General features: G+C 37.6%; 1 pseudogene; it reads right to left on the bottom strand.

The window, feature by feature from the left end:
- Positions 1 to 5,337: 5,337 nt before the first annotated feature.
- LOC140859183 (uncharacterized) lies at positions 5,338 to 7,171 on the bottom strand (annotated as a pseudogene).
- Positions 7,172 to 13,504: the final 6,333 nt, after the last annotated feature.

Here is a 13,504-nt window from a genome sequence, read left to right on the forward strand (position 1 = left end):
CACACTCAAAATGGTCTAGCTGAATCATTTATTAAAAGGTTGCAGCTTATTACTTGACCATTATTGATGAAAAGTAAGTTGCCTACATCTGTTTGGGGGCATACTATTTTACATGCTGCATCATTGATTCGAATTAGGCCAACTGCTTACCACAAATATTCTCCACTACAATTTATAGTTGGTTAACAACCAAACATTTCACATTTATAAATTTTTGGTTGTGCTGTGTGGACCTCAACGTAAATTTGGAGTTTATGTTGGTTTCGACAGTCCATCTATCATTAGATATTTTAAACCTCTGATAGGTGATGTATTTACTGCTCGATTTGCAGATTGTCAATTTAATAAAATAGTGTTTCTATCATTAGGGGAAGATAAAAGGGTGCCAGAAGCACAACGAAAGTTATCATGGAATGTACCAAACTTATCATTTCTTGATTCAAGAACAAATCAATGGGAACTAGAAGTTCAAAAAATTCTTCATTTGCAAAGTATAGTAAATAATTTATTTGATATATTTACACATACAAGAAGGATTTGCGAATCTCATATTTCAGCTGAAAATACTTCATCTCAGATAGAAGTCCCAGTAGGACAATCGATCCCTATGGCTACAGAACAACTTGTGCCATGTTTAAAGTGTGGAAGACCACTTGGTGCAAAAGATAAAATTTTTTAAAAAAAAAATTCAAATAAAGTGGTACATGAGGGAAATGAAACTTCTGAAATATGATAAACTATTGATGATATAGCTTCTATGGATAACCAAATTGTTAGAAATCAAGAAATTTCAATTGAGACTCCTGAAGCAGTCCAAGTGCAAGAAAATAATGAGATTTCAATTAGTTATGCATCAAAAGATGAAATATGGGATCGAAAGCAAATTATTGTTGATAATGTGTTTGCTTATGCAATAGCATCTAATATTGCTTGTGATGATCACGAGCCAAAAAGCATTAATGAATACCAACAATGGGATGATTGGATAAAATGAAAAGAAGCAATTTAAGTAGAATTAAATTCTCTTTACAAACATAAAGTATTTGAACCTATAGTTCAAACTTCAAAGGATGTTAAGCCAGTTGGTTATAAATGGGTGTTCACAAGAAAGCGAAATGAATTAAACGAAATTATGAGATATAAAGCATGATTAGTTGCACAAGACTTCTCGCAAAGATCTGAAATTGAATTTGATGAGACATATGCTTCTATGATGGATGCCATAACTTTAAGATTTCTGATAAGTTTAGCTGCAAAAGAAAGGCTTGATATGCGTCTTATGGATGTAGTCACAGCTTACTTATATGGATCGTTAGATTGCGATATATACATTAAAATTTCTGAAAGATTTAAAATATCTAGAGTAAAATATTTAAATTCTCGCAACATGTACTCAGTCAATTTACAACGATCTTTGTACGGATTGAAACAATCTGATAGAATATGGTACAATAGACTCAGTGAATTTTATTAAAAATGAGATACTCTAATAATTCAATATACCCATGTATTTTTATTAAAAAATTTAATACTGAGTTTGCTATCGTTACTGTGTATGTATATGATTAGAATATCATTGGAACGCCTGAAGAAGTTCAGAAGGCTGTAACTTATTTGAAAAAAGAATTTGAAATGAAAGATTTGGGTAAGATAAAATATTGTCTTGGCCTTCAAATAGAATATATATCAAGTGAAATTTTCATACATCAATTAGCATATATTGAAAAGGTTCTAAAGTACTTTTACATGGATAAAGCTCACCCACTTACTTCTCTTATGATTGTGAGATCATTTGATTTAAAAAATAATCCTTTCTGACCTGAAGAACAGGAAGAAGAACTTCTGGGTCCTGAAGTACCATATCTAAGTACAATTGGGGCACTTATGTATCTTGTTAATTATATCGGGCTTGATATTACCTTTGCAGTAAATTTGTTAGCAAGATTAGTTTTGCTACTACTCGGATATATTGGAATGGTATTAAGTATATCATACACTATTTACAAGGTATTGTTGACATGGGTTTACTTTACACATATAATTCTGAGCGTCAATTATTAAGAAATGCTGATGCTGGTTATTTATCAGATCCTCATAATGATAAGTCATAGATTGGATATATTTTTACTCATGGTGACTGTGCCATCTCATGAAAATCTATAAAATAGATAATAGTTGCAACTTCATCTAACCATTCAAAGATTCTTACGCTCCATAAGACAAGTCTTGAATGTGCATGTTTGGTTGAGAACCATGATTCAACACATTCGAGAATCATGTGGATTATCTTCTATAAGAAATACCCTATCGATAATATATGAAGATAATGCTGCATGTATTGCACAAGTTAAAGGAGGATTTATTAAAAGAGATAGAACTAAATATATTTTACCAAAATTCTTCTATACTCATAAGCTTCGGAAAGGATGATATTAATGTGCAACAAATTTGCTCTCGTAAAAATTTAGCTAACTTAATCACTAGGACACTTCCAACTAGGATATTTAAGAAATTAATTTATAAAATTGGGATGCGATGGCTTAAAGACCTAAGTTGATTATAAAGTAGATTTTCAGGGGGAGTACTGTACTCTTTTTTCTTCACCTTGGTTTTGTCCTATTGGGTTTTTCAGATAAAATTTACACGAGGCGTATATCCAAAACAATTCATGAAAATGTTGTACACTTTTTCCTTGGCTATTTTTTTTTCCATAGGATTTTTCTCAGCAAGATTTTTATGAGGCACGTTCTTCGTGAATAGGTCATCCAAGGGGGAGTGTTATAAATGGTCATTGAAGCTCATAAGGATAACCCCTTAGAAATTGAAATGTGTTATAAATGGTCATTGGAGCTCATATGGATGAGCCTTTAAAAATTAGAATGAGAAATATTATTTCCTTCAAATGAGAAATATTATTTTTTTTTGTAAATAAATAAAAATATTTTTTTTTTTGTAAATGAATGAGAAATATTATTTTTCTTTGTAATTTAGATTAAAAATCTATAAAAGGGATTGGAATGAAATGAGAAGGATGATTAAAGTATAAAAATATTTTTTCTTTCTCTTTCTCTCCTATTCTCTCATTGTGTCTCTCACCTTTTATTATATATTTTATTATTTTACAATAACTGTAAATAATTTTAATTATTTTCAATTAGAAATAATTTTCATTTGAATGTGACATAATTGCCAGTCCAATGTCACGGAGTCTTATATCAATCCATCAATATGCTTTATTGGCGGATGTCAATTCAAATATATCTGCTACTGTCTCACCATAGCTCCCTTGATCGGTAACTTTTTTTTTATTTTTTTAAAAATTATTAAATAAATCAGCATTGTGCAGCCGAATTACTCGGTAGATCATAGCAATCTCTCCAAACCAAGATCAGTGGTTCAATAAGTGAAAAAGTGATAGCCACATCACTTAATTCCAATGGCAAAACTAATGCACTTATTATATTAATCTACCATCTAACAACAAATTCATGCTACCAACAAACAGCAGTACAAGACATGACTTCCTGCAATGAAAAAATGAAGTATCAACCATAATTGGCCTGGCAGCTCCGATTATAACAACTTTTATTTTTACTTTGCTATAATTTCTCTTTTTTTCGCCGCAGCTCAATTTTAATCATGTAAACTATTTTTTAATACTGATGTTACGAATGAATACCAGTGAGAGCAAACTCAACATCACAAATTCCAGCAATTTCAATATCTTTTTAAGAAACTACTTCAATTAAGCTGTACAAAACCAAATTCTCGCTGTTAGAGTACAACAAATAAAACTTGCTATGAAAGAAGATAAGTAAAATCCATATGAACAGAAAAACGATCCATCACCACATTAGCTACGTCGGTAGAAGGAGATAAGTATGTGGTTTTGAGATAAAAAGCACATATTAATAAGAGTGTTAAGGGTGATATAAATATTTAAACCACAGTTCAAATCATGCTGGTCACCCTATGTTGCCATTCCCATTGGTGGCAGCATAAATCCATGATATTTGAGCAAACCAATGTATCACAACTTAAGATTTTATTCAAAAAGCTAGTCAAATATTATTATTTAGATTCTTTAGTTTTGTATAAATATTAAAATTTACTTACTTTATAACTGATGTAGGATAAACACATTCTACATGAGTTCTCATATATTTCTCATATTTAAACCTTGATATTATTACTAGGCTAAGATCTAAATCTATTCATATATAATCACACTTATCACGATCGACTTATAGTCAACCTAGTGAGCCCATACTAGAGTGGCCTTTAGTTCATATGAACCATGAACTGAGTCTATACCATTTGTCATAATCCAAAACCTCACCAAAAATACTAATAAAAAATTATTATTTAAATTTCTTGACTTTAAATACTAAAAATTTATTTAATACATATCTAATATGGGACTCAACACATGCCTCTGTATATCCTCACAATGCACATAGAATTTGACAACTAGAAAAAGACACACCGATATTTCTATACATTTTAGGATGGACATATATGCCTGCATAAAGGGAACAAATTATACATCGGCATCCATGGAAAAAAAAAAAAAAAAGCATGCATTGATTCTATTTTTTGTTTTTTATTTTTTTTGAACAAAATATAAAAATGAAGGCAAAAATGTGTTTGATGTTGTTATTGATGTTATTATTTTTAATTTTTATTTCAAAAATATTTTTATTATTTAAAAAAATAAAAATATTTTTTTTTATTTTCGATGTATCCAAAAAAAAAAATACTGACATCATCTCTCTTGTTATCTTCATCATCTTTATCACTATTGCAATGATTATCTCGATTGCCACCCCCACCAACATTACGGTCGTCCTAATTTTAACTATACATAGCTGCCATCTTTATCAGCTCTATCATATTACCAACATCATCACCACTATTGCTACACTACCATCATCCATTATCATCATTTTTTTTTTATACAATATCATCACTTTTATCATATGGCCCATATTCTCATCACAACCATTGCCACTTCAGCTATACCACTATTGCCATCGTTTGCGCTTCAACCATATAGCTGACCATATAGCCGACATTTCTGCCATTATAACCGCTGCCACCGCCTCCATCACACCACCACCACCATGCCTCTGCCTAATACATTACTGATTCTTTACCACCGTCACTGTCACTTATCTCAGGCCATCACTATCTTCAACCATGGCTACTATCATCTCATCATCGTATTTATATTTTTTAATATAACTAACTTTATAAAATATATTTATATTTATAAATTAAAAATAGAGGTAGAATTTTTATTTCTGAGTATCTGAAACTCGGGAGGAAAAAAGATAGTGATGTTAAACGGCACCTCCATGACATTAACAAAATAAAAACAGGGTCACCTCCTCCCAAATATTGATTGGTTTGAGGGGACGCTACAAGATATCCCAAAGATACCGTCCTTAAGCACTATTTCTTCACATGACAATGCATGCATTGGGATTCTCATCACTGAAGATCTGCGGTGGATACGCATACTCCACAGGGTATCTCGGATAGTAATAGTAGAATTCGTTCCTCCTCATTTTACCCGCGCCGCCGTCCACGGCGGCGGTGGCGACGACGGCGACAACGGCAGCCTCCGTCACCGCGCCGCTGTCCTTCTTTTTTCCGGTATCCTTCTCCTCGCCGTCTCCGCCTCCAGCCTCCTTCTTGACCTCTTCGCCGTCTCCTTCAGCGGCCTTCTTCTTGTCCTCTTTCTTCTCGCCATCGCCGTCCTCCTCCTGATCCCTTTTCTCGCCGGCGTCGCCTTCTTCTCGTCCTTGGCCTCCGCCGCGCTGTCGGCCTTCACCGGCGCCGCCTCGGGCTTCCTCTCCGCCGGCTCCTGCTTTAACACTACGGCGTGCTTCCTCGTCCGCTTGTGGATGTACGCCGCCAATCGCGCTGGGTCGAACACGCCCGTCACCGTCACTGTCGAGCTCTTCAGGTCCGGCTCCACTGCCTGCACCCCTGTTTTTAGTGCAGAAAAAAGAACGAACTTTAAACCAGAAAACCAAGTTCGGCATCAAAATGTCAAATTTAGAACAAGAATTCCAGGCAATTCTATCCCACAGATCTAGATTTCGGACAGTTCTGCATCGAAATCTCCAAGAAAGTTTCAACTTTGTGGAGTTGAAATTCCATAAAACTCTCAAAAATGCGATGTTTTTTTACATATAGAAAAAGGAGGGGAAAAGAGGTAAACCTTTCATCCTTAGAATCCTTTTTTTGGTCTCTTTGGCGCAGGCCTCGCAATGCATGTGGACCTTAAGCTGTACCACGATCACCTGGGGCTATAGAACACCAAAAAAACGTGAGAACAGAGGAAAACAGAGCAGCTTAGATATATATATATATAGAGAGAGAGAGACAGGAATAGAAGAGTGGCTTCTCATTCTTCTTACCTCTTCTTTCTTCTCCTCAACCTTTGGTTTCTCCTCCTTCTCTTCTTCCTTCTCTGGCTTCGGTGGTGGAATGGGACTGATGAGCTCCACCCTCCTATGGCTCTTCCTCTGGACTCTCTCCACCACCTTCATCGGGTCCTCCGCAGCCTTCTGTCCCTTCACCACTACCCTGTGAATCCGGTAATCCACCGTCACCGCCTCCACCCCTTCTCAACAAAACAACAAACAAAATAAAAAAAATCCCGTCGTTATTGATATCAAAAGAAGATTAAGAGCAAGAGAAATATGTGATCGATATCGATACCTTCGAAGCCACTGAGGGACCTTCGCACCTTCCTCGCGCAGCCCTCGCAGTGCATGTGGACCTTCATCACCACTTCCACCGGCGGCGGAGGCGGCGGCGCCTCCTCCCCTTCCTTCTTCACCCCTTCGCCGTCCTTCTTTTCCTTCCCTTCCTCCTTCTTCTGCTTTTCCTCCTCCATCTTCGCCTCCTCTGGCGCCGCTTTCTTCTCCCCCTTCGCCGCCGCCGCCTCCTTCTTTCCCTCCTCCGGCTTCTTCTCCTCCTGCCAAAAATCCAATCTTTTCTCCAAAATCAGAGACAAAAACCCAGAGAAAATAGAAAAGAAACCGAAAGAAGTGATTTTGATACCTCCCCCATGGATTCTCCGACCACCAGAGCCCGAGTTCGTAAGGCTGGCAGTACAAAGCTTTTCTCTTTCTCTCTCTTTCGCTCGTTCGCTCGCTCTCGCTCTCCTCCTTTTGCGGGGAGGGGTTGGGGATCTAAAGTGGGGACAACCCCGCTGACGAGGCGGAAGGATGCACGTGCCAGGTGCCTCGTTGACACGTGCGACGTAGACAGCCCAGAGGCTCTTGTCGTGTTCCGTCCCTCCACAGTAGCGGTGAGTTCCCGTCGTGGTGGTCTCTCTATTCTGTGCCTCCGGAACACTTTAGACCACTGCATTTCTTTTCATCCGACGGTCCTGATGATGTTTCTGGAAATAAAATGTGGTATCCGTTACTCATGTTATGATGTACCGCCGGACAGGGAAAACATAGCTCCGGTGCTGAGAGAGAGTGGCAGTCTGGCTCTAAAGATGGATAGGGGAATCATAAATTGGAGTAATTGTACTCAATGGCTTAATGCTTAAAGAATTAAAATCATTCTATTTTTAAGTTGGAAATTTATTTTTCTTATTTCAGTTATGAAAGATAATAAAAGATAGTAAATAATAATTATGTGAATACAGTGAGGAATCTTCTCTGCCATCCAAATTTGGAGGTATTGATTTAATGAATTTAAAGTATTCCCAACGGCCTATAAGTAACAAGTAGTTTTACCACCAGACTGTTGTTTCCTGTTCAAGTGATAAGTAATTTTACCACTAGATTGTTGCTTAGTAATTTAGTTTTCATAGTTGGTAATGGTAATACTAATAGTGTGATCTTTTTTGGTAGGCCTTTTAGGGTGACCTTGCTAAACAATAAATGGATGGTAGAAATATGTTAGTGAAATTCTTTGTGCATCACGAATGGTGTAAAAAATTTGACATAAAGTGCATAATTTTATGTGATTAATTTATATAGTCATCACTTTTTAACATGCATTTAATATCTGTAGTTTTATTTTTTTATTTAAAAATTTTAAATGATAAAAATATCCATTTTCTTTGAAAAAAATTATGACATCCTATGTACAGAAAATCATAATTTTGATGCATAATGTCATATTTTTTTTCAAAAAATAAAGATATTTTTGTCATTTAAAATTTTTAAATAAAAATGAAACTGCAAGTATTAAATATGTATTGTAAAATCGTTAGACAAAAATACTCTTTTTATATTATAATATCTTGGACCATATTATGACATCATGAGTCATATTATGACATTTTACATGCAGAAAGTCATAATTTGACGTAGGATGTCATAATATACCATGAGATGTTATAATTTTTTGAGCTATATTATAACATTCTGTGTGTAGGGAGTCATAATATATTATAGGATGTCATAATTTTTTCAAAAAGTAAAGATATTTTCGTCATATAAATTTTTTAAACAAAAAAGTTGAACTACAGATATTAATTATATGTTAGAAAATGATAGCTATGCGGACCAATCATATAAAGCAGTATGCTCCACATCGGATTTTCTACATCGCTAGCGGTGCACGAAGAATTTCTTAAATTTGTTGTTGGAAATAGCCCCTATTGCTGCAAATCTCCATATTGACATGAGTCACCCACCAACATGAAATTCAGGCTTGATGGAGGGGCACTTTCTCTTTGAAAAACCTGCATGAAAGTTCACACATATCAGAGATGCTATGATGGAGGATCCTCTGATGGTTAAGTTAGTCGAAACTTGAGAACAAAAAAAAAAAAAAATGGAAAAGAGAAAAAATGAGTGGGCACTACTCTTTATGGATGTACTTTATTAACTTATTTTAGTATCCCTCAGTAACCCTTTATACAAAGATGGAGCTATAAGTCGTTATGCCTAAATTCGATAGGCCGTTAGGCCCTATTGTTATAGATTGTTAGGCCTTAATTAGGTATACTGTTAGGATAGAAAATCCATTCCCTAACCTGTAAATCATAGTTGTTAGTTATGGGTGCCAGTTGTCCATATTCTGAAAATCATTGTGAGATTTTGATAACCTAACCCTACCATTGAGATAGCTGGTGGATTGACATTGGCATGCCACCGAAGTGCAACATCAATTTGAGTTTGAGACTAGTTGAATGCATATGAGATCATTATCCTTTGCATGGCATTATCCAATGTGTGAATCAATTCTCGATGAGCTAGATTTGTATCTATCAAATCAGTGTTCATTTGATGATGAGGTTGGCTAGTTTCTGAGGCTGCAAACTCATGCTATTTTTCCTTGGGTTGGATCTATGATGTAGTTCAAGTCACCTCGGTCTCAAGCTAAAGTGCTCCAATTGGCGAAAACTGACTCACGCGAATGATTTTACCCCAACACTTGCCCTACACTCCTAAGTTTGAAGTGGCTTGAGGACTTCGGATGATAGAAATAATTTGTTGGGGGAGCCATTTTTGATTGTCAGATATATCTGAGGTCGACTTCAGATTGTTGTTTGGACTTGTGCCGCTTTTAATATACAAAATATTCTAGGCTCCAGCTTCCAATGTGATGCTTCTGGCGAAATGATGTAATTATCGAAGTATAGGAATTGAGGTGGAGCACTAGAATCATTTAAAATATTCGATTCCAAAGATCCCTCAGTTGCTGGCATGTCATACCTGGAGCTGATACATGGTAGGATGCATGATTTTCATAATCACTATGGATTACTATGCCAATCAGAGATTGACATGTGTCTGCATCTCATATGGGTGCATTAAATCATCGGGTTGATCAAGGTTGTTGGTGTGGCTATAAGTACTGATGTTTCTCTTCACCTTTGTTTCAACTTTCACTATTCTTTCACCAGCCACTTTACTTCATAGCCATTGGGAGGCTTCTCCATCGACATCCGCTACCTATAGAGTTTCCAGTGATTATCTTCGAGGCCACTGTCGATCATCCAGTGGGCCTCTCTCACCATCTTTTTTTTTTTTTTTTTGTATCCTCTTAGTCTTCTCCTATAGCTATTAGGATTTCTCTTTAAGGTCTTCTACTTGATCTATTTTCTCATCTTGGTTTATCATTTTTCTTTATATTTTCTTCCTATTTTCATCTTGTCTTTGATTCATATGGAATCTGATGGCAGTGAGACTTAGGGTCAAAATCTTTTGGTCAACCAGGGCTCTCGATCGATCTCTCTTCAGATAGGGTTTGAGGTGAAACCCCAGACCGCTGCCATCTCGAACTCTCCAGCTTGGTCTAGATCTTCTGGCTTGGGTGTTCTTGAGCATGGATGGGAAACGGAGAGGTCCACCTTTATTGAATCCGACCTAAAAAGGATCCGAGCTCAGTATCAATTCTTCGATCAGTTCTGGCTGCAGCTGCCTGGTCAGGATGGCCGGATGACTGATGCTCAGCACCTAATAATTTATAAGGAGTTCCTCCAATCTAGACTCTAGTTTTTCTTTCATCCTTTCATTTCTAATCGCTTTGATTTTTATCGACTCATCACTGCACAAATCAATCGGAATGGTGCTTGGATAATTGTAGCTTTTATTGTTCATAGTATTTTGATCAAGATTGAGTCGAGGTGCTTGTTGTCTTGAGCATTCTTCACCTTGAAGAGGCACCCCCAAGCAAGGACTAATGGTGCTTCACTCCTTGTGGGGCCACTACTTCATCAAGAGGTTGTCTTCCTCTATCCATACTCGAAAAGTCATTTCTTTTTTATTTCTTGTGACTTGTCATGAGACTTCAATTGGATGCGGAGGCAACCATGGACCTCCTGGAACAAGTATGTTGAGCTGCTTCTTGAGGATAAAGAGCATCTCCATAAATTATGGTATATGGATATTCCTCAGTTGAAGTAGCTTTTGTCCGAGCAGGCTCTATATGATACCGATATCAGCTCAATCAATACTTGGGATATGGTCAATCTCTCAGACATGAGCTTTTTGTTTTGACTTTGATTTCATATATGGCTGAATGCTGACTTTTATTTATTATTGCAGTGATGAGATTGACCTTGGAGTCATTAAGATCCACTTTAAAGAAGAGGCTAGGCTCTTCTGGTGGTGAGGCTTCAATGTCAAAGAAGAAGTAGTGGGTGGCTATTCTTCCACCCCAGTCAACACCGACCCTAAGATCCTCTAGCAATAAGCCACTAAAGGTCGATGATGAGCTAGAGGTATCCCCACAGTGTCACTGAGGTTGGCTCCATTGAACTCTCTAAAGATGGGTTGGGCTCATAGTCTAGTAACATGCTGTGGCCCTTCTCCTCTTTCAGTGCCGGCTCTAACATCTAGAGCCACATCATTTCCATTCACCCTAGGCTCGTTCACAGTGAGGACTGGGGTTGGGCCCTCCTCATTTAAGACCAAGGACGAACTCCCTACTCTAATAAAGGTGGTCCAAAGATTTGACTCCAAACTTATGGATGCTTAAGTCATCCAGGATATAGATGATTCTCCCACCAACGGACTAGTCTATGAGTAAGTCTTCTTTCTTCTTCTTTCCTTTCTATCCTTTTTTTAGTTAGTCTTCTTGGAGCCCTACGGCTTTGACATTTTATCTTTTTCCTTTCTGTAGCTTTTCTATGACTTTGCTGTGCTCAACAAAGGAATTCTAAATTTCTATAATTAGAGGTGAGAGTTGGAGGGCAAGGTTCGAGCCATCGAGGGTCGAGCCCTAGATGCCAAGATGAGGACTTCTCGAGCCTTGTCTGAGATTTAGGAGGCCCATAATGAGATGGGGATCCTTGAGGGAAAAGTCACCTTCAAGAAGGCAGTGGCCAATCTTCAGTAGAGGAAGGCCATCGAGCTGGAGAAGGAGCTGGCGGTAGCTGAAGCAGCTCAGAGGATGGTCAAGATGAAGCTTGCGGTAAGCAAGGAGAAGGCAGCTGAGGAGCAATTATCAATTATTATCGAGGCCAAGCTCCAGATTGTGGAGTAGATAGAGATCATCAAAGGCTCCATATCCACTTTCACCATGGGCTTTGACCTCTACAAGGTGCAGACGGCCCAACTCTTCTCTGGAGTCGATGTGGATCATCTAAACCTCGAGGAGAGTGAAGGTGAGGTAGAGGAGGATGACATGAATGCTGGTGCCACTCCCTTGATGGCATCCAGGGTAGATGAGGCAGAGGATAGTAGGATAGATGTTGCCCTTACCTCGGTAGGACTATTGAAGATGAATCCAAAAGACAAGGCCAAGGTCGTGGAGCAAACATCGGTTCAATTGCAAACACCATGCCAATGCTAAGCCTGATGCCATAATTGATGTTCCAATAGATCATCAATTGTAAACCCTAATGCTAAGCTGGTATAGTGGCACAAGATGGCACCGAGCACCCCTACACATGTAGAAATCATAGTTTCTTGGGTGACAAAACTCTGGATGAGAGTAGGACCCAATAGTTGAGGATCTTCTCGAAGCAGTCCTTGAGTCTAAAGTTGAGGTTGTAGCTCTTCAATTTTTTATTTTTTGCTTTCTTTTTGTATCCCGAACTTGTAGCCGAAGTAGATGTAACACAAATCTTTTTAATGAAATGAATCTTATTCTCTATATTTTGTTGTTGCTTGAAATTCTTAAGTCTTTGAGATCATAAACAAATTCTAGACATGTAGCCAGAGTGAAATTTGGTCTGAAAGGGAACCGAAGTCAAGTTTAGCTTTTCAAGGCTAGTCATCAAGGTGAACTTGGGTTTGGGATGAAGTCGAGGTTCGAATTAACCCTCAAGGGCTGGTCACTGTGGTAGACGTGTTCGGTGCAGAGTTGAGATCCAAATTAGCCCTCAGGAATAGGTTGTCATTATGGTTGAGATAGACTTAGCTCTTTGGAGCTTGTTGCCAAAGTACTCCTTGTTAGATTTTTCAAAGACCGATCTCCTAGCTGAAGCTAGGGCCATTGCATAATCATGTATTGCCTTTGGGCATTACTTGGATCTAAGATTGGATCTGAGGTGGTCGTCGATTCTTAAGATTGGAGATCCTAATCAGAGTTGGAATATCTTCGAGGTGTTGGTATGCCGACTTAGTGGAGGTCCAAGCTAGAGTCCAGATGTCTCTAGTGCTGATTATTAATCAAGCATATTTTTGAAAATCCCAGTCAGAGTTGGGATATCTCCAAGGTGTTGGTACACCAACTTAGTAGAGGTCCAAGTTGGAGCTCAAATGTCTCTAGTATCAATTATCAGTCGAGTATATTTTTGAAGGTCTTAGTCAGAAACGAGATATTGTTGAGGTGTCGGCACACCGACTTAGTAGAGATCCAAGTTAAAGCTCGAGTGTCTCCTAATGGTAGATGCATATCTAGTTTTTCTCTCCTAAAGGTCCCAACTGAGGCCAGGGTGTCTCTAGTTTGGTTCGATCTAATTTTCTGTACTTGAAGAATTTTCATGAAAGATAATTGAGAAGAACAATATATATTTTATTGATATTTCAATAATACAAGCTCGCAAGCTTACTGATGAAACATCCTTAGG

Source organism: Elaeis guineensis, chromosome 7, assembly GCF_000442705.2.
Source record: "Elaeis guineensis isolate ETL-2024a chromosome 7, EG11, whole genome shotgun sequence".
NCBI lineage: Eukaryota > Viridiplantae > Streptophyta > Magnoliopsida > Arecales > Arecaceae > Elaeis > Elaeis guineensis.